Source organism: Drosophila suzukii, assembly GCF_043229965.1.
Source record: "Drosophila suzukii chromosome 2 unlocalized genomic scaffold, CBGP_Dsuzu_IsoJpt1.0 scf_2c, whole genome shotgun sequence".
In the NCBI taxonomy this organism is placed as follows: Eukaryota; Metazoa; Arthropoda; class Insecta; order Diptera; family Drosophilidae; genus Drosophila; species Drosophila suzukii.
In genome coordinates this window covers 22,755,019-22,781,939 of record NW_027255896.1, presented here as the reverse complement: position 1 = coordinate 22,781,939, position 26,921 = coordinate 22,755,019, and the positions used below count along the sequence as shown (strand labels likewise).

Below are 26,921 nucleotides of genomic sequence, written 5' to 3'. Positions count from 1 at the left end.
ACAAGGCTGCCACGAAGCTAGTTAACAGGTAATAATGCAGTTTTTGCGTACCATTCGTACCAAACCACCTCGCCCCAACACTAGGTATATCCGTTTTTCCTATTTTAGATTACAGAAATAATCTGTAATCTAAAATAGGAAAAACGGATATACCTAGTGTTGGGGCGAGGTGGTTTGGTACGAATGGTACGCAAAAACACGGGAGTACTTTGGGGTTTTTACGCGACGTGCGTAGATGTTTATTGGATCACTTGGAAAAGAGCACTACTTAAGCCTTACTTAACTTAAGCGCTCCAGAGCAGAGCGGAGACTTAGGGGAGAGATGGAGAGGGAGAGCGGACGGCAGTGCGAGCGCGCGAGATGTAGACATCTGATAAACCTGCCGCTCGACACTGCCTCCCGAAATTAAACGCCCTTTTGACGTACACATTCTACCCCTTGCGAGGATACCCGTAGCAAGAACCTCAGGATATTAGGCTCAGGAATATGTTGGAAGTGAAGATCGGTCGTCCATATGTAGGAGAGTGTGGTGTGCCTTGCCACACTTGTGGCTGTGATGACCACTGCGGCAAGAGTCCTTGGAATGATTGTGACCCAAGCAATTGAAGCCGATTCTGGGGGCTTAGCCGTAGAAAGTGGTGGCACTTCCGTAGAGGATGGATCTTTTGGCAGACTCGGCATTGGTAGGATCTAATACCTCGAGTACGTCTGCCATCCAAGGCGGGTATGGAACCTAATATTCGGATGGAGTGTTCTTAGAAGAGACTTTTTGTGCGGAAACTTGCGCTGAAAAGGACGAAATGATGTGTGGAACAGTGACGGATACTGGCCTTGGAGGGTCGGATGGAATCGGTGGAGTAGTAGGGCCGGTGTTTCGATGCAGCAATGTGTGATGCCGATCTTGGCAAGTGAGACAGTTGTGAGCGCTTGTGCAATACCGGAATTGATGGCTGCTTGCAAAGCAATTGGAGCACAACTGCTTCCTTTGAATATAGGCTAGGCGATCGTCTACCGTCATTTGTAGGAAGCGTGGACATATACGCATGGGGTGGTTCTTCTTCGAACACAGATCAACTAGCCTTGTGTTGAAGGAATTTATTTTTGGAAATTCCGCCACTCGATTTGTGTCTTTGGACTGGACGTGGTGGAAATTGGCAGATCGGAAGATATCGGGGACCTCAAGGGTTCGATGACACTCTGTCAAATAGGATCCTAGCTCAAGCCACGTAGGAATTTCGGCTTTATTTTGGATGGATTGCTCCCGTAATGAGAGAGTGAGCTTTGGTAGCTTTGTCGAGCACATTTAAACCAGGATAGGGTCCGAATTCTCAATATTAACACCGGAAAATTTAAGGAAAGTTAAGCAACCTTGAAAAGTGCGTTGAAGTTCTTTTAAGGCTGCTCCCGACTCCTTTGGAATGGATTTCACATTGAAAAGTGTTTTTAGGTGACTGTTCACCTGAAATCGCTTATTTTCAAAACGCTCAGTTAGGTTATTCCAGGCTGAGCGAAAGCCATCATTGGTGAGTGGGGATCTTGAAACTATGGAATGAGCTTCGCCACTTGTTTTTGAATTTAAATGGAATTTGTTTTTCAACGGGCGTTAGACTCGGATTGTCTATGTATATGGCCGTGAAAAGGTCCCGGAAAGTCGGCCAGCGAAGATAATCGCTAGAGAAAACCTCTGTTTCGATAGGAGGGAGCCGACAGCCATAAGACGTGGAATTTTGGGACGGAGTTACTGGAGCTTGAGGTATTTGGGAGGAGCCTTTTTGGACTTGTTCCATCAGCTGGGCGGCAAATATTTCATAAGTGGAGTACGTTTGGTAATACTTGGACTTTAGTATGGAGCCACAATGCAGTCGGAGCAAATGTCGTACTCTGCCTTTACCGTTTGCCACAAGGAATTGAAGTGATCGCGTCGGATTTTACAGGCGGATAACGTTGGGGTAGGAGCACCTGGAGCGTTCACAGTAGCCTCAAAGTGGATCAGTCAGTCAGCTGTGGCCATAAATCGGGTTGAAGCGGATTTTACTGATGTTGCCATGACGTAAAATAATTTAGAATTTTAATTCAGAAGTAAGGAAACGGGATAGAATCCAGTTGGAATTTAGGAACCAATCAAGATTGTATATATATATACGGTAACACTGTCGGATAGGTAGAGTCAATAAATATTTATTGCATCGGATGGTTGGACTTATGTAAAGAATTCGGACTTTAAATTTGTTTGTTTGGAAGGAACATTTATTATGAGCTCTTGACCCTCTGTGCTCTGGCGAAATATCGGTATACGTATGTATGCACACTGTACATATGCACATATGTGGGGTGCGAAAAGCGGATTAACGTTCCGGGAATTGTAAAGACTACGCTTATGTTTGTTTGTCGGTGCGTTTGTTTGTCACCTGCACAACAAAATTGCAAACGATTTGCTGGAGTAAATTTGTGGATGTTGTAACTTTCTTTTTAATTTTAGAAATAATTTGGCCGTATTTGTAGGTCAAGAAAAGTAGTTGGAGTGGGCTGTATTAGAAAGAGTAGTTAGATTGGACTGTATTAGAATATTTATGTAAATATACACAAGCAGCTGGAACACAGTAAAAAACAAGGAAGAACGCTATAGTCGAGTACCTCGACTATCAGATACCCGTTACTCAAAGGGAAATGGAGATATGCAAGCAGCAAAGCGAGATTATGCGCCACCTACCGGCGATAGACAGATTTAAGCGTTATGGGCGTTAGAGTGGGCGTGGCAAATTTATTTTTGGATCAATCGATAGGTATTGACGACATTAATACATTTCAGTTAAAATTTTGTATCTAGCATGCAAATTGTGGACGTCACAGGTTTTCGCGGTTTGTGGGCGTTTTAGTGGGCGTGGCAAACTTTTTTTTAGGTCCATCGATAGGTATTGATGAGAACAATACATTTCAGCTAAAATTTTCTATCTAGCATCAAAACTGTAGGAGTTACAGTTTTTTGCGGTTTGTGGGCGTTAGAGTGGGCGTGGCAGTCTACTGAAACAAACTTGCGCTGCGTAAGAAGCTCAGGAATCTGTACGCCAAGTCTCAATAGCCTAGCTCTCATAGTTTCCGAGATCTCAGCGTTCATCCGGACAGACAGACGGACAGACGGACATGGCTAGATCGACTCGGCTAGTGATCCTGATCAAGAATATATATACTTTATGGGGTCGGAAACGCTTCCTTCTGCCTGTTACATACTTTCCGACGAATCTAGTATACCCTTTTACTCTACGAGTAACGGGTATAATAAAGAGTGCAAATCTTAAGGAAAAATTTTATGATCGGGAATTTTTAACTGTGGCTGAGTTGTATTCTTTACACGATTGGAATTGAAAATATATTTGAACAAGGAAGAACGCTATAGTCGAGTACCTCGACTATCAGATACCCGTTACTCAGCTTAAGGGACCAAAGGGAAATGAAGATATGCAAGCAGCAAATCGAGATTTAAATACGCCACCTACCGGCGGTAGACAGATTTAAGCGTTATGGGCGTTAAAGTGGGCGTGGCAAAATTTTTTTTGGATCAATCGATAGGTATTGACGAGACCAATACATTTCAGTTAAAATTCTTTATCTAGCTTGAAAACTGTGGCCGTCACAGGTTTGGTCGGTTTGTGGGCGTTAGAGGGGGCGTTTCAATTTTTTTTCGGGTCACTCGATAGGTATTGATGAGAAGAATACACTTATGTTAAAATTTTTATTATAGCTTCAAAGCTGTAGGAGCCACAGTTTTGGGCGGTTTGTGGGCGTTAGAGTGGGCGTGGCACATTGCTGAAACAAACTTGCGCTGCGTAAGAAGCTCAGAAATCTGCACGCCAAATCTCAATAGCCTAGCTCCCATAGTTTCCGAGATCTCAGCGTTCATCCGGACGGACAGACAGACGGACAGACGCACATGGCTAGATCGACTCGGCTAGTGATCCTGATCAAGAATATATATACTTTATGGGGTCGGAAACGCTTCCTTCTGCCTGTTACATACTTTCCGACGAATCTAGTATACCCTTTTACTCTACGAGTAACGGGTATAAAAATATTTTAGTTGAATAGTAGCACTAAAATATCAACTCGAATTTTTTCAAGTGTACAATTGTGGGCAATACTGTCGGGCACAAGTAACGGAATTGAAACTTTTGGATTTAGACAATATACCATACAGAAAGTTAGTCGAAATAGGGTTCGAAAAACTGGCTGTATGACCGACAATTATAGTAATTGGAACTTATCTGGAGCGGTTCAAGCCTGCTGGGACAAAATCAAAGAAAACTCCAGGAGAGGAAAATCCAAAGATTTTGAAATCCGGCACGAAGGACCAAAATATGATCGTTGAAAATAGGTGAAGCCCCAAGATCGAATGATACGCAACAACACGGAAGTACTTTGGGGTTTCTATGCGACGCGCGTAGATGTTTATTGGATCACTTGGAAAAGAGCACTACGTAAGCCTAACTTAACTCTGCCTCCTGAAATTAAACGCCCTTTTGACGTAAACACCTAGGTATCCTACCTTATAATTTGGACACCTATATCCATGTTATTCGTGTCCTAACACCAACCCATTCAGCAAAATATTATAGTCGTCAGATTTTTGTGTAAAATTAGTTTCGTAGTTCTGAAAAGTTAAAATATTCTATACCCAGAGTAAAAGAAAATACGATCAAAATCAACAAAGCAACATTTTATTAAAAAATAATTATTTCTTTATTTCTTTGGCCGTTTCTTTGACAGCTATATGTTAGAGTCGTCCGATTTTTATTAAATTTTATTCGAAATTCTTAAAACTACAAAATTTTATTCCCAATAGCATAAGATAATAACATGTCAAGAAACACCGACGCTATAATTTGTTTCCATTTATTTTTAAATTTTAAATTCAAAATTCAGAATTAATTAAAAAATGCTTATTTATTTTATTTATTTATTTAAGATGATAGTAAAGTTTACAAAACTAATACTAACATAGGGAATGTAGTGCTAGCTACGAGGCCTTCGACTACGAATTTATTTACTTAATTTAACAATTTATTTATTTACTTAATTTAACAATTTTTTTTTTTTTATCATTTAGGTTTACATATATTTTTAATTTGAGGGATGTGAGGAGTTTTTATATGCTATGATATAATTTTATTTCTTTTAAATATGTTAATATTGTTTTGATGTTTTCTATTGATGGGTTTCTAAGGTACTGTATGGCGTTAATGTTATTGAGGATATTAAGTTTTGTTTGGGCTATGGCGGGGCCTGAATTAAGGATGTGACCCATATTAATTGGGGAGTGTGTAAGGCAAATTGGGCAGTTTTGTGGGGTGGTGCGATTTAAATAATATTTATGTGTCAGGTTTGTATGTCCTAGACGCAGTCTAGTAAATTTAATTTGATCAAGGCGAGTTATTTGTTGTTGTGTTACGTTTGAGTAGAAAGATGTGTGTGTGTTGTTTGTGTTGATGTTTTGATAACGTTATTTTCTTCATATGCATCGAAGTCGATTGGTTCGTCATATTCTTCGTTTGACTGTTCTGATCGTGCATTTAGCTTGGAGAATTTGACCCATGCCGCAAATTCCACAAGACATAACGACTCTAGTTGTTCATGTCTTTGCATGTATCGATCAAGTAAATTTCGCTCAAAAATATCTGTTGAATTTGCTGGAAGCTGTTCTAATTCTCTGTTAGATCGGACTATCCGGACCCTTTTATCTGGATAGCAAGTGTTAATAAAAACATTCCCTTCACTAGCCCCAGACAAGTGTAAACAGTGTGTTGTATGCAGCTTCTTGGGCAGATATTTCTGTAGCGTTAGTAAACTTGCTCCCTAAATGCTGCAATTTTCTTTTGACGGACACTTCCATGGCTTATTTCGAAGCAGTTGAGACACGCCACGGCTGGATTTATTTATGTAGTTAATTATATAACTACAACAGGCGTAACCATCTAGAATGAATTTAATATCCATGTTTGCTCTATGCAAGCCTAAAATATTTCTATTGTAAGCATTTAGCAACCTAACAGAAAATTGGCGACGAAGAAATACTTGGGGCTTTTTTAAGTAAGACCGAATGGCGAACTTGTACTCCTCATATGAAATTTCAAGACGGCTGAGAAAGTATTCAAAATTATTAAACATGGCCGATTCTGCTTCGGAAACAGATTTTAGGAGCTATTTAAGTTTTTTAAATATTTCTTTATGTTCTTAAACGTTGGATTCGATTTCTTCAAATGGATACAAAACCAGAGTTTCAGGCATTGGTGGGTATGGCATATTAAAACGGCGGAATTGTTGTCCTCGCAGTTCTCTTAAATATGAAGAGCTGTGCTTATGGCACTGATATTGAATTACTTCATGAATTTCAGGATCGTCCCCGCTGTTATTAATGAAACGATCAATAAAGCGGGTGACCTCTTCGGCGTTATCGGGTCCTTCTAGCTTTGGGGCACCAGAAAACCAACCATGCCAAGAAAGTGCGGCGATCCTCTGTGCTGGAACTCGATCCTCCAACAATAATGGACGAGTCTTAACACACCAAATATCTCGGAGCTTTTAATTAATTTCATTAATTGCCGGAACCTGTAGTCGAAGTACCGGGAGCACGTTACTGGGTCAGATGGAATAAATCTAGTTTTTTCTGCGCTAGAAAGAGCTGCTGCCTCTTCCTCAGTAATGTCTCTTCTATCCAATAAAAGAGATAGAATAACTAAGAGTTCATTCCATTTAGACTCAGCAGCAGTATTTTGCACCTGCTGTCGTCGTCGCTCTTCGGAATTCGACCTGGCCCTTGCGTGCGCTGCAGCGTCCCGTGTGCGCTCGAGTCCTCGATTTTCCTCGATCGATCTCCACGTAGCATGGTCAGCAGTATTTTGCACCTGCTGTCGTCGTCGCTCTTCGGAATTCGACCTGGCCCTTGCGTGCGCTGCAGCGTCCCGTGTGGGCTCGAGTCCTCGATTTTCCTCGATCGCTCTCCAGGTAGCGCGATTGTCAGTGTTTCTCAATCGTTCGCTGACTCGAATTCTTTTACTTCTCCTTCTCTGGGAGCGAGCAGCGGAATTTCGCGAGCGAGCTTTTTCTTCTACCTCCAAATTACTTGTACTGGTCAAGGCATTGTACTGCGCATTACGGGTCCTTATTTGTGACGCATTTTGAGCATATTGGGATCGGCTTCATCTAAGCGCAGCTTGGCGGCGCTGCTCTAGAGACAAGGGAGATATGCACGGCATTGTCTTTATTTTGCTGCTAAAAATAACTAAATAAAAGTTAAGGGGTTATAATTTGTCAGAGATTTTCAAAATCTCTTTGGTCGGGATTCTGGTAAATATTTATTGATGTTCATTGATGTTCCACCTGAATTTCACCAGAAGAGACTTATGTGTTACGAATTTATGAATCCTGTTTTACTTTATAGAAATACTTACCAATGGAAAAAAGTATAATAATCCTTTATTATTTTGTTACACACTGTTTTCACCTTATACCTTTTTCTGGATTTTTAATAACTTCACCATATACTTTTTATGGGCTTATATTCACATTTCACCTTGTACTTTTTGGTGGATTTTCATTCACTTTTCATTTTATACTTTCGGTGTGTTGATATAATTGAGTATAAAACATACACACAACAATGTATACCTTGTCAGTCGGCAACTGGTTTTCACAGACTAATACGGGGATTAGGATCACGAGTCGATATATAGGTTTGAATCATACCTACTATTAACCTTCATATAACCCTTTCGATGGCGGGCAATGCCTGATTTTAGGGACAATTCGTAGGTATATTAGGTAAACCAAGTTGATTACCTAATTTAGGGATTGCGTAATAACTGCATTATTACCTGTTAACTAGCTTCGTGGTAGCCTTGTTATGGTTATTTCTGTAATCTAAAATAGGAAAAACGGATATACCTAGTGTTGGGGCGGGGTGGCTTGGTACGAATGGTACGCAAAAACACGGGAGTACTTTGGGGTTTTTACGCGACGTGCGTAGATGTTTATTGGATCACTTGGAAAAGAGCACTACTTAAGCCTAACTTAACTTAAGCGCTCCAGAGCAAAGCGGAAACTTAGGGGAGAGATGGAGAGGGAGAGCGGATGGCAGTGCGAGCGCGCGAGATGTAGACATCTGATAAACCTGCCGCTCGACACTGCCTCCCGAAATTAAACGCCCTTTTGACGTACACATTCTACCCCCTTGCGAGGATACCCGTAGCAAGATCCTCAGGATATTAGGCTCAGGAATATGTTGGAAGTGAAGATCGGTCGTCCATATGTAGAAGAGTGTGGTGTGCCTTGCCACACTTGTGCCAGTGATGACCACTGCGGCAAGAGTCCTTAGAATGATTGTGACCCAAGCAATTGGAGCAGTACTTCTGGATATGTACTTCCTGAAGCCGATTCTGGGGGCTTAGCCGTAGAAAGTGGTGGCACTTCCGTAGAGGATGGATCTTTTGGCAGACTCGGCATTGGTAGGATCTAATACCTCGAGTACGTCTGCCATCCAAGGCGGGGTATGGAACCTAATATTCGGATGGAGTGTTCTTAGAAGGGACTTTTTGTACGGAAACTTGCGCTGAAAAGGACGAAATGATGTGTGGAACAGTGACGGATACTGGCCTTGGAGGGTCGGATGGAATCGGCGGAGTAGTAGGGCCGCTGTTTCGATGCAGCAAAGTGTGATGCCGATCTTGGCAAGTGAGACAGTTGTGAGCGCTTGTGCAATACCGGAATTGATGGCTGCTTGCAAAGCAATTGGAGCACAACTGCTTCCTTTGAATATAGGCTAGGCGATCGTCTACCGTCATTTGTAGGAAGCGTGGACATATACGCACGGGGTGGTTCTTCTTCGAACACAGATCACAGCCTTTGGGTATCGGAACTAGCATTGTGTTGAAGGAATTTATTTTTGGAAATTCTGCCACTCGATTTGTGTCTTTGGACTGGACGTGGTGGAAATTGGCAGGTCGGAAGATATCGACGGCCTCAAGAGTTCGATGGCGCTCCGTCAAGTAGGAATCAAGCTTGTTTGTGCCTAACCGAAGTAGACACTTCCGGGTCGCACCGCGTGGCAAGGGGGTAGTGATCACTTGTCGCGGGCACGGGGACGCTTTGCTGGCAGGACGATCGCGTCGCGGTAATGGTAACGATGGTTACTGCGATGCCGGACCACAGGCGATGCGGAACTGTGCTGAGGTTGAGCTAACGTAGGTTTGCTGATAGTGTATTACGAGCCCTATTCCCAGAGGTAGGAAGTAGAACCGCGGAGTTATGAGTTGCGTTGATAACTGATTTATTCTTCATTTGGTACACGTTTATATACTACTAGGAACCCGAAAGTTTAGTGTAATGATTAGTGAACTAAGCTATATTCTAAAGTAGGTAAGTAAGTCAGGGACACTGCAAAATGTGCTGACTGCATTGGCGGGTCAGTGTGCCGTTGAGTCGGTGAGACGGTGAGACATATAGTATGCTGATCAGCAGTTCTCATATGCAGTGGGTGCTACTGAGCACCTGGTACTGTTCCCAACTTGGCTATTGCTTGATTTGTTGGGTGTGGTCATGTTGAGCACCTTTGGGCACGAACATACCCCCCCCCCCCCCAACCCCATTGAGGGGTACCCTCAATTAAGTCGTGATGTCGGTCAGCCCTATAAACTATAGCGTTCTTCCCTGTTTTCAAATTCGAAATTCAGAACTAATTAAAAAATGTTATTTCCAAGCGTAGGAGGTTATATGTTAAAAAAAACACCTAAGATATAATAAACAATTTTTTATCGATTATTCCTATGGGAGCTATAACATATAGTTGCCCGATCAGGCTGATTCCGACTTATATACTACCTGCATAAGAAAGAAGACTTTTGGGAAAGTTTCAGCCCGATAGCTTCAAGACAGACGGACATCGCTAAAAAAAATCAATTACACAAAATGATATAAAAATAAATGCAAGGGTATATTAATTATTTCATTATTTCTCAGACCGTTTCTTTGACAGCTATATGTTAGAGTCGTCCGATTTGCATTAAATATAATAATGTGCTCTCTAAAATAATCTGATGGAGAAGAGCTTAAACTGAAGCGAACCCACCTAAGAATTAGGGCATGATTACGTCTTTTTACTCCACCAGTCCCATCCAGCATTTGGTAACTTTGTGCAGCAACGTTGTTTTCTTCGTCTGCATCAAAGTCGATTGGTTCGTCATATTCTTCGTTTGACTGTTCTGATCGTGCATTAAGCTTGGAGAATTTGAACCAAGCCGCAAATTCCGCAAGACATAACGAACGTATAGATCAAGTAAATTTGTTGAGTTTGCGGGAAGCTGTTCTAATTCTCTGTTAGATCGGACTATCCGGACCCTTTTATCTGGATGGCAAGTGTTAATAAAAACATTCCCTTCACTAGCCTCAGACAAGTGTAAACCTAAAATGTTTTATGCAGCCTCTTGGCAGATATTTCTGTATCGTTAATAAACTTGCTCCCTAAGTGCTGGAATTTTCTTTTGACGGAAACACTTCAATGGCTTCTTTCTGTCATTGCTTCTCGAAGCAGTTGCGACACGCCACGGTTGAATTTATTTATGTTGTTATTTATATAACTACTACAGGCGTAAGGGTCTAGAATGAATTGAATATCCATGTTTGCTCTATGCAAGCCTAAAATATTTCTGTTATAAGCATTTAACAACCTATCAGAAAATTGGCGACGAAGAAATATTTGGGGCTTTTTTAAGCTAGTCCGAATGGCGAACTTGTACTCCTCATATGAAATTTCAAGATGGCTGAGAAAATATTCAAAATTATTAAACATGGCCGATTCTTCTTCGGAAACAGACTTTAGGAGCTCTTTAACTTTTTAAATATTTCTTTATATTCTTCAACGTTGGATTCGTTTTTTTCAAATGGATACAAAGCCAGAGTTTCAGGCATTGGTGGGTATGGCATATTAAAACGGCAGAATTGTTGTCCTCGAAGTTCTTTTCAACATGAAGCGCTGTGGTTATGGCGCTGATATTGAGTTACTTCATGAATTTCATGATCGTCCCCGCTGGTAGTAATGAAACGATCAATAAAGCTGGTGACCTCTTCTGCGTTATCGGGTCCTTCTAGCTTTGGGCCACCAGAAATCCAATACATGCCATAAGAGTGCGGTGAATGGACGAGTCTTAACACACCAAATATTTCTGAGCCTTTAAATAATTTCATTAAATGCCGGAACCTGTAGTCGAAGTACCGGGTCAGATAATACTGAGTCAGATCGAATTAATCTAGCCTTTTTGGCGCTAGAAAGAGCTGGTGCCTCTTCCTGAGTAATGTCTCTGCTGTCCAATAAAAGAGATAGAATAACTAAAAGTTATGAAGAATGTAGGCAACATAAATTGTCTAATCATTGCTATAACTTTCTTTTTTTCTGCCTCCCTGTGTGCTGGAGCTGAACGGAGGCATTTTAGAATGTGAAATCCATCGTCATGTTGTACGACTGTCAACAAATGAATAATCCCTCTCAACGACGGTCGTAAAAGCGAATTTGCGATCTTGCTTTTTTTGCATAGGTCGAATTTCCCTTAAATATTTCGCCGCAAGAAATAGTTGGGAAGGAAAGTTCTTCTGCGTCGTCGTCAAGGGTTAAATTTGTTGGAATGCGGCTTTCTCCGGGGGCCATAGCAATTCGCTGAAGTCCAATATCATCGTTTTCTAATAGGGCTTCATGACGTCCGGGATTTTAATCACCTTCTTGCTCGTCACTTGATTGAGAATGAGAATGTTAATGAATAAGGTCTTCTACAACTTCACGGTCGGATTCATCTGCGATGAAAGGTATCTCTTCTTCGGCTCCCATTTAATTGAGCCAATCACCGTCAAAGGAAATGTGGTGCTTTTTGTAAAGCTCAGTGTTAAGCAAGTATCGCACAGCTTGAATGACCCGAGCGAGTCGAATAGTTTCCGTCATGAAATTATGGGAATATTCTAACTTTGTTTTGAAATGAACCTGAATTACATGGGTCAAATTAAAGGTGCGCGGGAGTTCGCTTACTGTATCAGGTACTGAAATTGGAACATTGACTACAGCGCCTCTTATTTCGCATTGCCTTTTATATCCAAGGGATATAATGCGCATGAGACAAATTCGAGGAGAAATAAAGCGCTCCTTAAGACATGTCTAGTTTTTAAGGCATTCAGGTATCTCTGGAAAATCGAAGCCATTAGAGAGACAAAGGAATGGTATCCTACCTTTGGAAACGCCTTGACGACATGTACTGCAAAATTGATATTTGCCGGACGGACTCGGAAACTTTCTACTTAAATAAAAGGCATTGTCTAGACTAAAGTTGGGGTATTTAGAAGAAATAGTACGTATGTTCAAACCAATTACCTGAGATGGAAACCACGTTCCGCCACAGCACGTACAAAACTTAGTTGGTCCGTCCTTAATGTTACGAAGATATTGTTCCCTTGCCGTAGCTCGACTCCTCCGTCGCTGGCGTTCCCGTAGATACTGCTCCCGTCGTCGCTCCTCTTAATCCGACCTGACCATTGCGCGCTCTGCAGCTTCCCTTGCGCGCTATGGTCCTCGATTTTCCTCGACCGATCTCCACGTAGCATGGCCAGCAGTATTTTGCACCTGCTGTCGTCGTCGCTCTTCGGAATTCGTTCTGGCGCTTGCGTGCGCTGCAGCGTCCCGTGTGCGCTCGAGTCCTCGATTTTCCTCGATCGACCTCCAAGTAGTATGATCAAAAGTTTTTCGCGACTGCTTTCGTCGCCGCCCCTCGGTATCCGACCTGACTATTGTGCGCGCTACAGCGTCCGGTGCGCGCTCTGGTCCTCGATTTTCATCGATCGATCTCTAAGTAGCATGGTCAGCGGTATTTTGCACCTGCTGTCGTCGTCACTCTTCAGAATTCGACCTGTCGCTTGCGTGCGCTGCAGCGTCCCGTATGCGCTGGAGTCCTCGATTTTCCTCGATCGATCTCCAGGTAGCATGATCAGCAGTGTTTCGAGACTGCTCTCGTCGTCGCCCTTCGGAATCCGACCTGGCGCTTGCGTGCGCTTCAGCCTCCCGTGTACGCTCAATTCCTCGATTTTCCTCGAGCGCTCTCCAGGTAGCGCGATTGTCAGTGTTCCTCAATCGTTTGATGGCTCGAATTCTTTCACTTCTCCTTCTCTGAGAGCGAGCAGCGGAATTTTGCGAGCGAGCTTCTTTTGCTACCTCCAAATTACTTGTACGGGTCAAGGCAATGTGCTGCGCATTACGGGTCCTTATTTGTGACGCATTTTGAGCATATTGAGATCGGCTTCGTCTAAGCGCAGCTTGGCGGCGCTTCTCTTGAGATAAAGGAGATATGAGCGGCATTCTCTTTATTTTGCTGTTAAAAAATATAATATATCGACGGCCTCAAGAGTTCGATGGCGCTCTGCCAAATAGGAATCTAGCTCAAGCCACGTAGGAATTTCGGCTTTATTTTGGATGGATTGTTCCAATTATGAGAGAGTGTGCTTTGGTAGTTTCGTCGAGCACATATAAACCAGGATAGGGTCCCAAATGTCAATGTCAACACCGGAAGTGCGTTGAAGTTCTTTTAACGCTGCTCCCGAATCCTGTGCTATGGATTGCACATTGAAAAGTGTTTTCAGGTGACTGTTCACCTGCAATCGCTTATTTTCGAAACGCTCAGTTAGGTTATTCCAGGCTGAGCGAAAGCCATCATTGGTAAGTGGGGATCTTGAAACTATGGAATGAGCTTCGCCACTTGTTTTTGAATTTAAATGGAATTATTTTTCAGCGGGCGTTAGACTCGGATTGTCTATGTATATTGCCGTTAAAAGGTCCCGGAAAGTCGGCCAGCGAAGATAATCGTTATAGAAAACCTCTGTTTCGATAGGAGGGATCCGACAGCCATAAGACGTGGATTTTTGGGACGTAGTAACTGGAGCTTAAGGTATTTGGGAGGAGCCTTTTTGGACTTGTTCCATCAGCTGGGCGGCAAATATTTCATAAGTTGAGTACGTTGAGAATACTTGGACTTTAGTATGGATTTCGTGTCTGCGGCGCTCTCGCATGCAGCCACAATGCAGTCGGAGCAAATGTCGTATGCTGCCTTTACCGTTTGCCACAGGGAATTGAAGTGGCCTCAAAGTGAATCAGACAGTAAGCTGTGGCCATAAATCGGGCTAAAGCGGATCTTACTGATGTTGCCATGACGTAAAATAATTTAGAATTTTAATTCAGAAGTAAGGAAACGGTATGGAATCGAGTTGGAGTTTAGGAACCAATCAAGATTGTTAATAAAAATTTATTGCATCGGATGGTCGGACTTATGTAAAGAATTTCGGACTTTAATTTTGATTGTTGGGAAGGAACATTTATTGTGAGCTCTTGATCCACTGTGCTCTGGCGAAATATCGGTATACGTATGTATGCACACTGTACATATGCACATATGTGGGGTGCGAAAAGCGGATTAACGTTCCGGGAATTGTAAAGACTACGCTTATGTTTGTTTGTCGGTGCGTTTGTTTGTCACCTGCACAACAAAATTGAAAACGATTTGCTGGAGTAAATTTGTGGATGTTGTAACTTTCTTTTTAATTTTAGAAATAGTTTAGCCGTATTTGTAGGTCGAGAAAAATAGTTGGAGTGGACTGTATTAGAAAGAGTAGTTAGAGTGGGCTGTATTAGAATACTTATGTAAATATACACACGCAGCTGGAACACAGTAAAAAATAAAGAGTGCAAATCTTAAGGAAAAATTTTATGATCGGGAATTTTTTACTGTGGCTGAGTTATATTTTACACACGATTGGAATTGAAAATATATTTGACAAATATTTTAGTTGAATAGTAGCACTGAAATATCTACTGGAATTGTTTCAAGTGTACAATTGTGGGCAAAGGAAACTGGAATATTATCGGGCACAAGTAAAGGAATTGCGCCGGATTAGTCATTTTTGGATTTAGACAATATATCATACAGAAAGTTAGTCCAAATAGGGTTCTAAAAACTGGCTGTGTGACCGGAAATAATAGTAAGTGGAACTTATCTGGAGCGGTTCAAGCCTGCTGGGACAAAATCAAAGAAAACTCCAGGAGAGGAAAATCCAAAGATTTTGAAATCCGGCTCGAAGGAGCAAAATGTTGGGGCAGAGTGGCTTGATCGTTGAAAATAGGTGAAGCCCCAAGATCGAATGGTACGCAAAAACACTGGAGTACCTTGGGGTTTTTACGCGACGTGCGTAGATGTTTATTGGATCACTTGGAAATGAGCACTTCTTAAGCCTAACTTAACTTAAGCGCTCTAGAGCAGAGCGGAGACTTAGGGGAGAGATGCAGAGGGAGATCGGACGACAGTTCGGGCGCGCGAGATGTAGACATCTGGATAAACCTGCCGCTCGACTCTGCCTCCTGAAATTAAACGCCCTTTTGACGTAAACACCTTATAATTTGGACACCTGTATCCATGTTATTCGTGTCCTAACACCACCCCATTCAGCAAAATATTATAGTCGTAAGATTTTTATGTAAAATTAATTTCGTAATTCTGAAAAGTTAAAATATTCTATACCAAGAGTAAAAGAAAATACGATCAAAATCAACAAAGCAAAATTTTTTTTAAAATAATTATTTCATTTTTTCTCTAACCGTTTCTTTGACAGCTATATGTTAGAGTTATCCGATTTATATTAAATATAGTTCAAAATTCTTAAAGCTACAAAAAATTTTATTCTTAATAGCATAAGATAATAATATGTCAGGAAACACCGAAGCTATAATTTGTTTAATTTTATTTTAAAATTTTAAATTTGAAATTCAGAACTAATAAAAAAATATTATTTCCAAGCGTAGGAGGTTATGTGTTAAAAAAAACACCTAAGATAAATTAAATAAAATTTTTTCGATTATTCCTATGGGAGCTATAACATATAGTTGTCCGATCAGGCTGACTTATATACTACCTGCATAAGAAAGAAGACTTTTGGGAAAGTTTCAGCCCGATAGCTTTAGGACAGACGGACATGGCTAAAAAATCAATTACAAAAAAATAATATAAAAATAAATTCAAGGGCATAATAATTATATCTTTGTTTCTCTGACCGTTTCTTTGACAGCTATTTGTTAGAGTCGTCCGATTTGTATTAAATATAATTCGAAATTCTTAAAACTACACAAAATGTTATTTCCAATAGTATAAGATAATATATCAAAAAACACCGAAGCTATAATTTGTTTCATATTATTTTCCCACCAATTTTCCGATCGTTCCTATGGCAACTATATGATGTAGTCATCCGATTTTGATAAAATTTAATTTGAAATTCAAAACTAATTTAAAAAAATGGTATTTCCAAGCCTAGGAGGTCTTATGTAAAAGAACACCGAAGCTATAATTTGTTTCATATTATTTTCCCACCAATTTTCCGATCGTTCCTATGGCAGCTATATGATATAGTCGTCCGATTTTGATAAAATCAAATTCGAAATTCGGAACTAATTAAAAAACGTTATTTCCAAGCGTAGGAAGTTGTATGTAAGTTAACTTTGGCAAGCCGAAGTTTGAATACCCTTGCAGTTATAAGAAATAATCAATGTTAGTAACACTATGTTACATTTTAAGGATTGTTGCTAGCTTCAGTGGTATTAAAACAATTTCACGTACTCAGCCCCCACACCACGTCAAGGTCACAATCCACGAAGAGGAAAATATTATCATTTATATATATACATATATATATAATATTTTGAAAACTACGTTGATAGATAGAAATAAATAAATTAATAATACCATAAAAATACATATGTACAATATGATATATACAATTAATAATTTTTTCTAGCCTATTACAATTTTTACAATTTATATATTTTATTATATTATATATATATATGGCTATATGGTGTCTCATAGGTAATGGCAAGAGCTGGTGGAATTCGAGAATCTGAAAATATCTAATTAATTTGTGTTATTGTTTTTGTTGTGGGAGAATCATTGATTGAAAAGAGGTTATAGGCATTCAAATGTTCCTCCAGAATATCAGTCCCTGTGGATCTGCAAGTATTAAAACCTCCTAATATTACTACTTAAGTATTATCCATTCTACTCACTTTTTCCACATCAGCCTTAATTTCATTTCGAAATCTTGTAATATGAAATCCAGGACTCATATAAACAATTATAAATGACGTGTCGAGATATTTAAATGCAATCGATTGATACGTTGCCTTTGTGTTTGTGGACTTCTTTGTCTCAAACAGAAATAATACATTTGGCGAAATGTTTTGTTTAGCATAAATAAGTATTCCGTTCTTCCCAATACCATTCAAACGATTTCAATCTATTCTTCTTATAATGTCGAAATCCCTTAAAGCGTACTCTTCTTGTGGAAGAGTCCAGGTTTCAACAAAACATAAAAAGTTGGAAGAACAAATAATGTTGTCGTAGGCAACATAATATAATGACATATCCTCATTTTCATTGACCAAAAATTCATAATGTGCAGTCAAAGCAAGTTCTACATGGACATTTGTAGCTCCAAATCTAGTTGGAGGGATAGTCTCCTAAAAGGAAAAGACCCGATGCGCTAGTTGCTCTGCTGCTTCACAACGAAGCTCGCGTAATGCCTCTTTTAAAATGCACTGCGACTTTGCTGCAGGTTGCTCCTTGGCTCTTATGGATGGTAATAGCCTAGGCAGGAACAACTAGAAATTGTTTTCGATCAATAGAAGAATGTCCCGAATATCCGCATTGGAATACTCGGGCTGTTTTATAAATTGGAGTCCAGTTTGGGAGATCATTTCCTCGAACTTTTGACCTAGCTATAGTACCGACAGTGGCATCTGTAAACTTAATTTACAGTCCAGTAACTAATATTGAGCCATACAGTTGTCAATTCGCATTAATTGACCAGTTGCCCCATTTACAAATCCATCAATTGTGTCAATATTGACGGTAACCATATATTTTGCAGTAGTCTTCAGGTGTAAAATATATGGTAGACCCTGAGTTTCAGAGGACTTCATGTTTTGGGCATGCCTAGAGTTGATTCTCGACTTCTTTCAGACATATAATCTGATTTAACTGTATCTACTGAAGTTGACACAAATTCTTCAGTTCTAATTTGAGCAAGTTTTAGGGAGTTGTAATGGTTTACGTCAGCATTAGAACACAATAAGTGAATTGCGTCGTCAGGAACATCGGTTACTGGAAGAACTCATGTCCTGAAAATCTCAATATCTGCATCTGTCATGTTGGCTTCAGACATAATATTCAAAGCCGAGGCAAAAGCGTGGTCGTCACGTTGCCGCATTATTTCCGTTAGCACGAAAAACTTAAAGTTATTCCAAAGGTTAGCTCCCGCCAGAATATAATAGGGATTAGATGTATTTTCTGCGAATATCCAACGATCTGGAGACTGGGCTATGCTGCTTCAGATCTCCAAACACTATTATAGACTTGCCCCCAAAACTTACATCTTGACTTCTAAAAATTTGACAAAGTCTTTGACCTAAGTATCCAAGCATTTTTGATCCGACTATCGAGATCTCATCTATAATAATTAATTGGATATCAATCAACTTGCAATGCATTGTATTTAAAGTGTCATTGCTTAAGGGTCTTAAAGGACCAGATGTTTGATTAACAGGAAGGAAGAAAACTGAATGAAGCGTTAGTCCCCCAATCCCAAAAGCTGCTTTTCCAGTAGGAGCACAAAGTAAAACCTTTGCGGAATCTGTTGCCCTAGGAAGTTTATTTGTTCGCTAAGTTATAGACTGAAAGATTGTTAAAATCAATCTGCTTTTTGCCACTCCGGCCCCTCCACCAACATATTCATAAAATGTTTTTTTTCCTGCAACATTATGCATTACGTGGGCGTAATACTGGCGTTGCTTAAAGTTAAGAGAGGAGGAAGTCTAATAAGAGGAAGTTCGCCATTTGAATCGTTTTCATCTTGCCAAAGCCCTGAACTCTTCATCAAGGTATTGAGAGGCTGGCCCTTCGGGAAGGGGCCGTTTTCTTCTGTATCCACATTTTGCAGATCTTGAAGAACTCTCTCTAACTCCATGTCGTCAAACACATCATACTGCTCTTTATTGCGTTTAATACTTTCAAAATTATTTCTAAATGTGCTTTCATTGTCGTTTGAAATGAGTTCCGTCTCTTCACTTCTCCATGGGAAAAAGAGCATTACGTGCTCTCTAAAATAATCTGATGGAGAAGAGCTGTGAGGAGTTGAATAACTCCCCACAAATAGGAGCAGCAGCAGATGGTCGGCCGCTTACCAGATACGCGGCGAACTCGCGTAATAGCGTAGTAACGGCGCGGCGAAGAGAGTTTGGAGACTTGGATGGAGAGCGAGAGTGTTTGGAGACCAAGGATGGAGATCGAGAGAGTTTGGAAACCAAGGATGGAGAGCGAGAGAGTTTGGAGACCAAGAAGCGGATAATGAGACTGGAGACGTCGCGGGCAGACAAGAGTGCCGTGTGCAAAGGGGGATAACGGAACTCCCTTAGACTTTGGACTCTCCCGTGAACTTTGGACCGGGTGAGGAAGTGCCACATCTCGGCAGTGGAGCGGCACAAAGGCGTACCACAAGCATCACGGGAATCAGCGGGACGGCAGCAGTGGGCAGAGCATCGGTTGGAAGCGGTTCGTAAAGGACAAGTGTGTCAACCAGGAGGCACTGACTTTGGACCCGGAGTGGAGAGATCCAGCGGGCCGTGCGCAAAAGGGAAATAACGGTTCCCGGAGGCCCTATATAAGGCCGCAGAGCGCTGGCAGCTGGATCAGTCGATCACAAGGAGTCAAACCGTCAAGATTAATCAGATTAACAAAGTGAACAATCAAAACAGCCAGATAATCTACAAGGGAGCAAGTCGAGTCGTCTGAGAAGCAGCGCCGTGGGAGCCTACGAGGAGCAAGATTGCTACGTCGAGACGTTCGGAATTGGGATACCAGGAATCTCCGAATTGAGACGCACGTAGCTGAGGTCCAGAGGGCATCACACGGCTAGGTCAAGGCGGTCGGCATAACCCTATCAACAAAGTCCTGGCGTTACGCCTGGAGGATAACGAGTATAACAAGCCAGAAGGGAGAGCGGTCGATCGGTACGGTATCGAGTTGAGTTGTCCAGGAGAGCCCTACGGATTCGACTTGCGAGGTCCCGAAGCGACGTGCCCGAACCCCGAGTACCAAAAGTCACGCCACGTCCAGCCGCGCAGCCAGCACCACCAGGAGCAGTGCGCAAGATAGAACGAGCCACGCGGAAACGTTCCGGACCACATGCAGAACGGTAAGGCTAGGGTGGAATGTTTGTTTACACTCTTCCTAGCGTTCCGCCTTGACTGTCCGCGCGGACTGAACAGAAACACCAGTGGGACCATCCGGGACAGAGCAAGGGACAGGCGGCGGTGTGTCGAAAGGAGTGATCCTGGAGAGCGCAGCTTCTGTTCACCCTTGTCTGAGAACGGTCACGCTTCCCTAAGCCCGTACGGCTGATCCCCCTCGCGAGTCCGAGTCATTACCAGCAGTCACCAAGTCAACACGTCAGGAGCGAGCAGGGAGCGAGCTGCGAGGATCTTCAGGGAGCTGCGAGGATCTTCAGGAAGCTACAGGACTGGAGCACCGAGTCATCAAGGAGAGAGATCGTCGAGTCAATCAGGACCGTCGGAAGTGCCGAAGGTCACAAGCGACGAGTCAAGGCCAACCAAGCTACCAAGACATTTAAAACAAGGAAGAACGCTATAGTCGAGTACCTCGACTATCAGATACCCGTTACTCAAAGGGAAATGGAGATATGCAAGCAGCAAAGCGAAATTAAAATGCGCCACCTACCGGCGGTAGACAGATTTAAGCGTTATGGACGTTAGAGTGGGCGTGGCAAAGTTATTTTTGGATCAATCGATACGTATTGACGACACCAATACATTTCAGTTAAAATTTTTTATCTAGCATGCAAATTGTGGGCGTCACAGGTTTTCGCGGTTTGTGGGCGTTTAAGTGGGCGTGGCAAACTTTTTTTTAGGTCAATCGATAGGTATTGATGAGAACAATACATTTCAGTTCATATTTTTTGTCTAGCATCAAAACTGTAGGAGTTACAGTTTTGGGCGGTTTGTGGGCGTGGCAGTCTACTGAAACATACTTGCGCTGCGTAAGAAGCTCAGGAATCTGTACGCCAAATTTTAATAGCCTAGCTCTCATAGTTTCCGAGATCTCAGCGTTCATCCGGACAGACAGACGGACAGACGGTCAGACGGACAGACGGACAGACGGACAGACGGACAGACGGACATGGCTAGATCGACTCGGCTAGTGATCCTGATCAAGAATATATATACTTTATGGGGTCGGAAACGCTTCCTTCTGCATGTTACATACTTTCCGACGAATCTACAGTGGTCGGCATATGTATTTTGACAAAATAAAAGTTAAGTATACTCATAACTTGAATTTACTTCTTGTAAACTATAGGCATCAATGGAAAGGTAATTTCAATGCCGTTTGAATGATACAATACATTTCTTAACCCATTCAGTATTTATTGAAAAGGACGAATTTGTGTAAATCAACTTTTAAATTTTTTTTTCAAACTTTTTTCCTCGACTTGAAAACTTAAACTTTTTGATGCAAAAAGTTTCTTCAAACAAAAATAATAGTAACTGCAAAAAGAATTTTTCAAAAATCATTTTTCTTATATTTTTTATGAATTTTTGAAAATGCTTAAAAAAAGGCATTTGAGCCATATTTTTCTCTTTTTCATACAAATTTTTTCCGACATTGTCACCTTCAAAAAATCATAAAAAATATAAGAAAAATGATTTTTGAAAAATTCTTTTTGCAGTTACTATTATTTTTGTTTGAAGAAACTTTTTGCATCAAAAAGTTTAAGTTTTCAAGTAGAGGAAAAAAGTTTGAAAAAAAAATTTAAAAGTTGATTTACACAAAATTGTCCTTTTCAATAAGTACTGAATGGGTAAAGAAATGTATTGTATCATTCAAACGGCATTGAAATTACCTTTCCATTGATGCCTATAGTTTACAAGAAGTAAATTCAAGTTATGAGTATACTTAACTTTTATTTTGTCAAAATACATATGCCGACCAGTGTAGTATACCCTTTTACTCTACGAGTAACGGGTATAATAATATACCCGCAATAAACCCACTACGAACCCGTGAATTCTGTGCTTTCTCACTAAGCTACTGGGCGGTCATGTTAATATAAATTTGGTGAGACGAACACACAATCTACTGAGCTAGCCGCACGAATCTCGTAGCGAGCAGACCACAAAAATCAGTTCGTTACAGAGCTTAAACTGAAGCGAACCCACCTAATAATAAGGCCATGATTACGTCTTTTTACCCCACCAGTCCCATCCAACATTTGGTAACTTTGTGCAGCAACGTTATTTTCTTCATATGCATCGAAGTCGATTGGTTCGTCATATTCTTCGTTTGACTGTTCTGATCGTGCATTTAGCTTGGAGAATTTGAACCATGCCGCAAATTCCACAATACATAACGACTCTAGTTGTTCATGTCTTTGCATGTATCGATCAAGTAAATTTCGCTCAAAAATATCTGTTGAATTTGCTGGAAGCTGTTCTAATTTTCTGTTAGATCGGACTATCCGGACCCTTTTATCTGGATAGCAAGTGTTAATAAAAACATTCCCTTCACTAGCCCCAGACAAGTGTAAACCTAAAATGTTGTATGCAGCTTCTTGGGCAGATATTTCTGTAGCGTTAGTAAACTTGCTCCCCAAATGCTGCAATTTTCTTTTGACGGACACTTCCATGGCTTATTTCGAAGCAGTTGAGACACGCCACGGTTGGATTTATTTATGAAGTTAATTATATAACTACAACAGGCGTAACCATCTAGAATGAATTTAACATCCATGTTTGCTCTATGCAAGCCTAAAATATTTCTATTGTAAGCATTTAGCAACCTAACAGAAAATTGGCGACGAAGAAATACTTGGGGCTTTTTTAAGTAAGACCGAATGGCGAACTTGTACTCCTCATATGAAATTTCAAGACGGCTGAGAAAATATTCAAAATTATTAAACATGGCCGATTCTGCTTCGGAAACAGATTTTAGGAGCTATTTAAGTTTTTTAAATATTTCTTTATGTTCTTAAACGTTGGATTCGATTTCTTCAAATGGATACAAAACAAGAGTTTCAGGCATTCGTGGGCATGGCATATTTAAACGGCAGAGCTGTTGTCCTCGCAGTTCCCTTAAACATGAAGCACTGTGCATATAGCGCTGATATTGAACTACTTCATGAATTTCAGGATCGTCCCCGCTGGTAGTAATGAAACGATCAATAAAGCGGGTGACCAGATCGAATTAGTCTAGGTTTTTCGGCGCTAGAAAGAGCTGCTGCCTCTTCCTCGGTAATGTCTGTGCTATCCAATAAAAGAGATAGAATAACTAAGATTTCGTTCCATTGATATTCAGCAGCAAAGAGGGTTATGAAGAATGTAGGCAACCCAAATTGTCTAATCATGGCTATAACTTTCTTTTTTCTGCCTCCCAGTGTGCTGGAGCTGACTGGAGGCCTTTCAGAATGTGAAATCAATCGTCATGTTGTACAAGACTGTCAACAAATAAATTATCCTTAACATTTGCTGCAGTTACTGCACCTGAATTTTTCGTATGGCAATGGAACTTTGAATTCGTTGCATTTCAGAAAATGTGTACATATAATGTACTTTGGGCACTACTGCGCAACGACGGTAGTAAAAGCGAGTTTGCGATCTTGCTTTTTTTTGCATAGGTCGAATTTCCCTTAAATATTTCGCCGCAAGAAATAGTTGGGAAGGAAAGTTCTTCTGCGTCGTCGTCAAGGGTTAAATTTGTTGGAATGCGGCCTTCTCAGGAGCCCTAGCAGTACGCTGAAGTCCAATATCATCGTTTTCTAATAGGGTTTCATGACCTCAGGGCTTTAAATCACCTTCATGCTCGTCAGTTGATTGATAATTCGAATGTTGACGAAGAAGCTCTTCTACAACTTCTCGGTCGGATTCATCTGCGATGAAAGGTATCTCTTCTTCGGCTCCCATTTAATTGAGCCAGTCACCGTCAAAGGAAATGTTGAGCTTTTTGTAAAGCTCAGTGTTAACCAAGTATCGCACAGCTTGAATAACCCGAGCTGGTCGAATAGTTTCCGTCATGAAATTATGGGAATATTCTAACTTTCATTTTAAATGAACCTGGATTGCATGGGTCGAATCAAAGGTTCGCGGGAGTGCGCTTACAGTATCAGGTACTGAAATTGGAACATTGACTACAGCGCCTCGTATTTCGCATTGCCTTTCATATCCAATTGTTTCAAGTGTATAATTGTGGGCAAAGGAAACTGGAATATTGTGGAGAACAAGTAACGGAATTGAAATACATATATTCTCAATGCCGTTGCGTCGGATTAATCACTTTTGGATTTAGACAATATATCATACAGAAAGTTAGTCGAAAAAGAGTTCGAAAAACTGGCTGTATGACCGGCAATTATAGAAAGTGGAATTTATCTGGAGCGGTTCAAGCCTGCTGGGACAAAACCAAAGAAAACTCCAGGAGGAAAATCCAAAGATTTTGAAATCCGGCTCGAAGGACCACATTGTCGGGCGGGGTGGCTTGATCGTTGAAAATAGGTGGAGCCCCAAGATCGAATGGTACGCAAAAATACGGGAGTACTTTGGGGTCTTTACGCGACGTGCGTATATGTTTATTGGATCACTTGGAAAAGAGCACTACTTAAGCCTAACTTAACTTAAGCGCTCCAGAGCAGAGCGGAGACTTAGGGGAGAGATGGAGAGGGAGAGCGGACGCCAGTGCGAGCGCGCGAGATGTAGACATCTGCCGCTCGACTCTGCCTCCTGAAATTAAACGCCCTTTTGACGTAAACACCTAGGTATCCTACCTTGTAATTTGGACACCTGTATCTATGTTATTCGCGTCGGAACACCAACCCATTCAGCAAAATATTATAGTCGTCAGATTTTTGTGTAAAATTAATTTCGTAATTCTGAATAGTTAAAATATTCTATACCCAGAGTAAAAGAAAATACGATCAAAATCAACAAAGCAACATTTTTTTAATAATAATTATTTCATTATTTCTCTGAACGTTTCGTCCGATTTGTATTAAATATAATTACGTGCTCTCTAAAATAATCTGATGGAGAAGAACTTAAACTGAAGCGAACCCACCTAAGAATTAGGGCATGATTACGACTTTTTACCCTACCGGCCCCATCCAGCATTTGGTAACTTTGTGCAGCAACGTTATTTTCTTCATCTGCATCAAAGTGGATTGTTTCGTCATATTCTTCGTTTGACTGTTCTGATAGTGCATTTAGCTTGGAGAATTTGAACCAAACTGCAAATTCCGCAAGACATAACGACTCTAGTTGTCTTTGCACGTATCGATCAAGTAAATTTCGCTCAAAAATATCTGTTGAGTTTGCGGGAAGCTGTTCTAATTCTATGTTAGATCGAACTATCCGGACCCTTTTATCTGGATGGCAAGTGTTAATAAAAACATTCCCTTCACTAGCCTCACACAAGTGTAAACCTAAAATGTTGTATGCTGCTTCTTGGGCAGATATTTCTGTAGCGTTAATAAACTTGCTCCCTAAATGCTGCAATTTTCTTTTGACGGACACTTCAAGGCTTATTTTTGTCATTGCGAAGCAGTTGCGACTCAACACGGTTGGACTTATTTATATAGTTAATTATATAACTACAACAGGCGTAAGCATCTAGAATGAATTGAATATCCATGTTTGCTCTATGCAAGCCTTAAATATTTATTTTATAAGCATTTAGCAACCTATCAGAAAATTGGCGACGAAGAAATACTTGGGGCTTTTCTAAGCTAGACCGAATGGCGACGAAGAAATACTTGGCGCTTTTTTAAGCTAGACCGAATGGCGAACTTGTACTCCTCATATGAAATTTCAAGATGGCTGAGAAAATATTCAAAATTATTAAACATGGTTCTTTAATTTTTTTTAAATATTTCTTTATATTCTTCAACGTTGGATACGATTTCTTCAAATGGATACAAAACCAGAGTTACAGGCATTGGTGGGCATGGCATACTTAATCGGCAGAACTGTTGTCCTCGCAGTTCCCTTAAACATGAAGCGCTGTGCTTATGGCGCTGATATTGAATTACTTCGTGAATTTCAGGATCGTCCCCGCTGGTAGTAACAAAACGATCAATAAAGCGGGTGACCAGATCGAATTAGTCTAGCTTTTTCGGCGCCAGAAAGAGCTGCTGCCTCTTCCTCAGTAATGTCTGTGGTATCCAATAAAAGAGATAGAATAACTAAGATTTCGTTCCATTTAGATCCAGCAGCAGAGAGAGTTATGTAGAATGTAGGCAACCCAAATTGTCTAATCATGGCTATAACTTTCTATTTTTTTCTGCCTCCCAGTGTGCTGGAGCTGACTGGAGGCCTTTCAGAATGTGAAATCAATCGTCATGTTGTACGACTGTCAACAAATGAATCATCCCTCACATTTGCAGGACTTTGGGCACTACTGCGCATCGACGGTCGTAAAAGCGAATTTGCGATCTTGCTTTTTTTGCATAGGTCGAATTTCCCTTAAATATTTCGCCGCAAGAAATAGTTGGGAACGAAAGTTCTTCTGCGTCGTCGTCAAGGGTTAAATTTGTTGGAATGCGGCTTTCTCCGGGGGCCATAGCAATTCGCTGAAGTCCAATATCATCGTTTTCTAATAGGGCTTCATGACGTCCGGGATTTTAATCATCTTCTTGCTCGTCATTTGATTGAGAATGATGTTTACGAAGAAGATCTTCTAAAACTTCACGGTCGGATTCATCTGCGATGAAAGGTATCTCTTCTTCGGCTCCCATTTAGTTGAGCC

At 41.0% G+C, this 26,921-nt stretch overlaps 1 long non-coding RNA gene across 1 annotated transcript; it reads left to right on the top strand.

Annotated features, from left to right (window-relative positions):
* The first annotated feature begins 13,591 nt into the window (after positions 1-13,591).
* Positions 13,592-14,349, top strand: LOC139353996 (uncharacterized). Its single transcript, XR_011605064.1, has 2 exons — positions 13,592-13,732; positions 13,806-14,349. It is a non-coding gene; the product is annotated as an uncharacterized lncRNA (long non-coding RNA).
* The last annotated feature ends 12,572 nt before the right edge of the window (positions 14,350-26,921 follow it).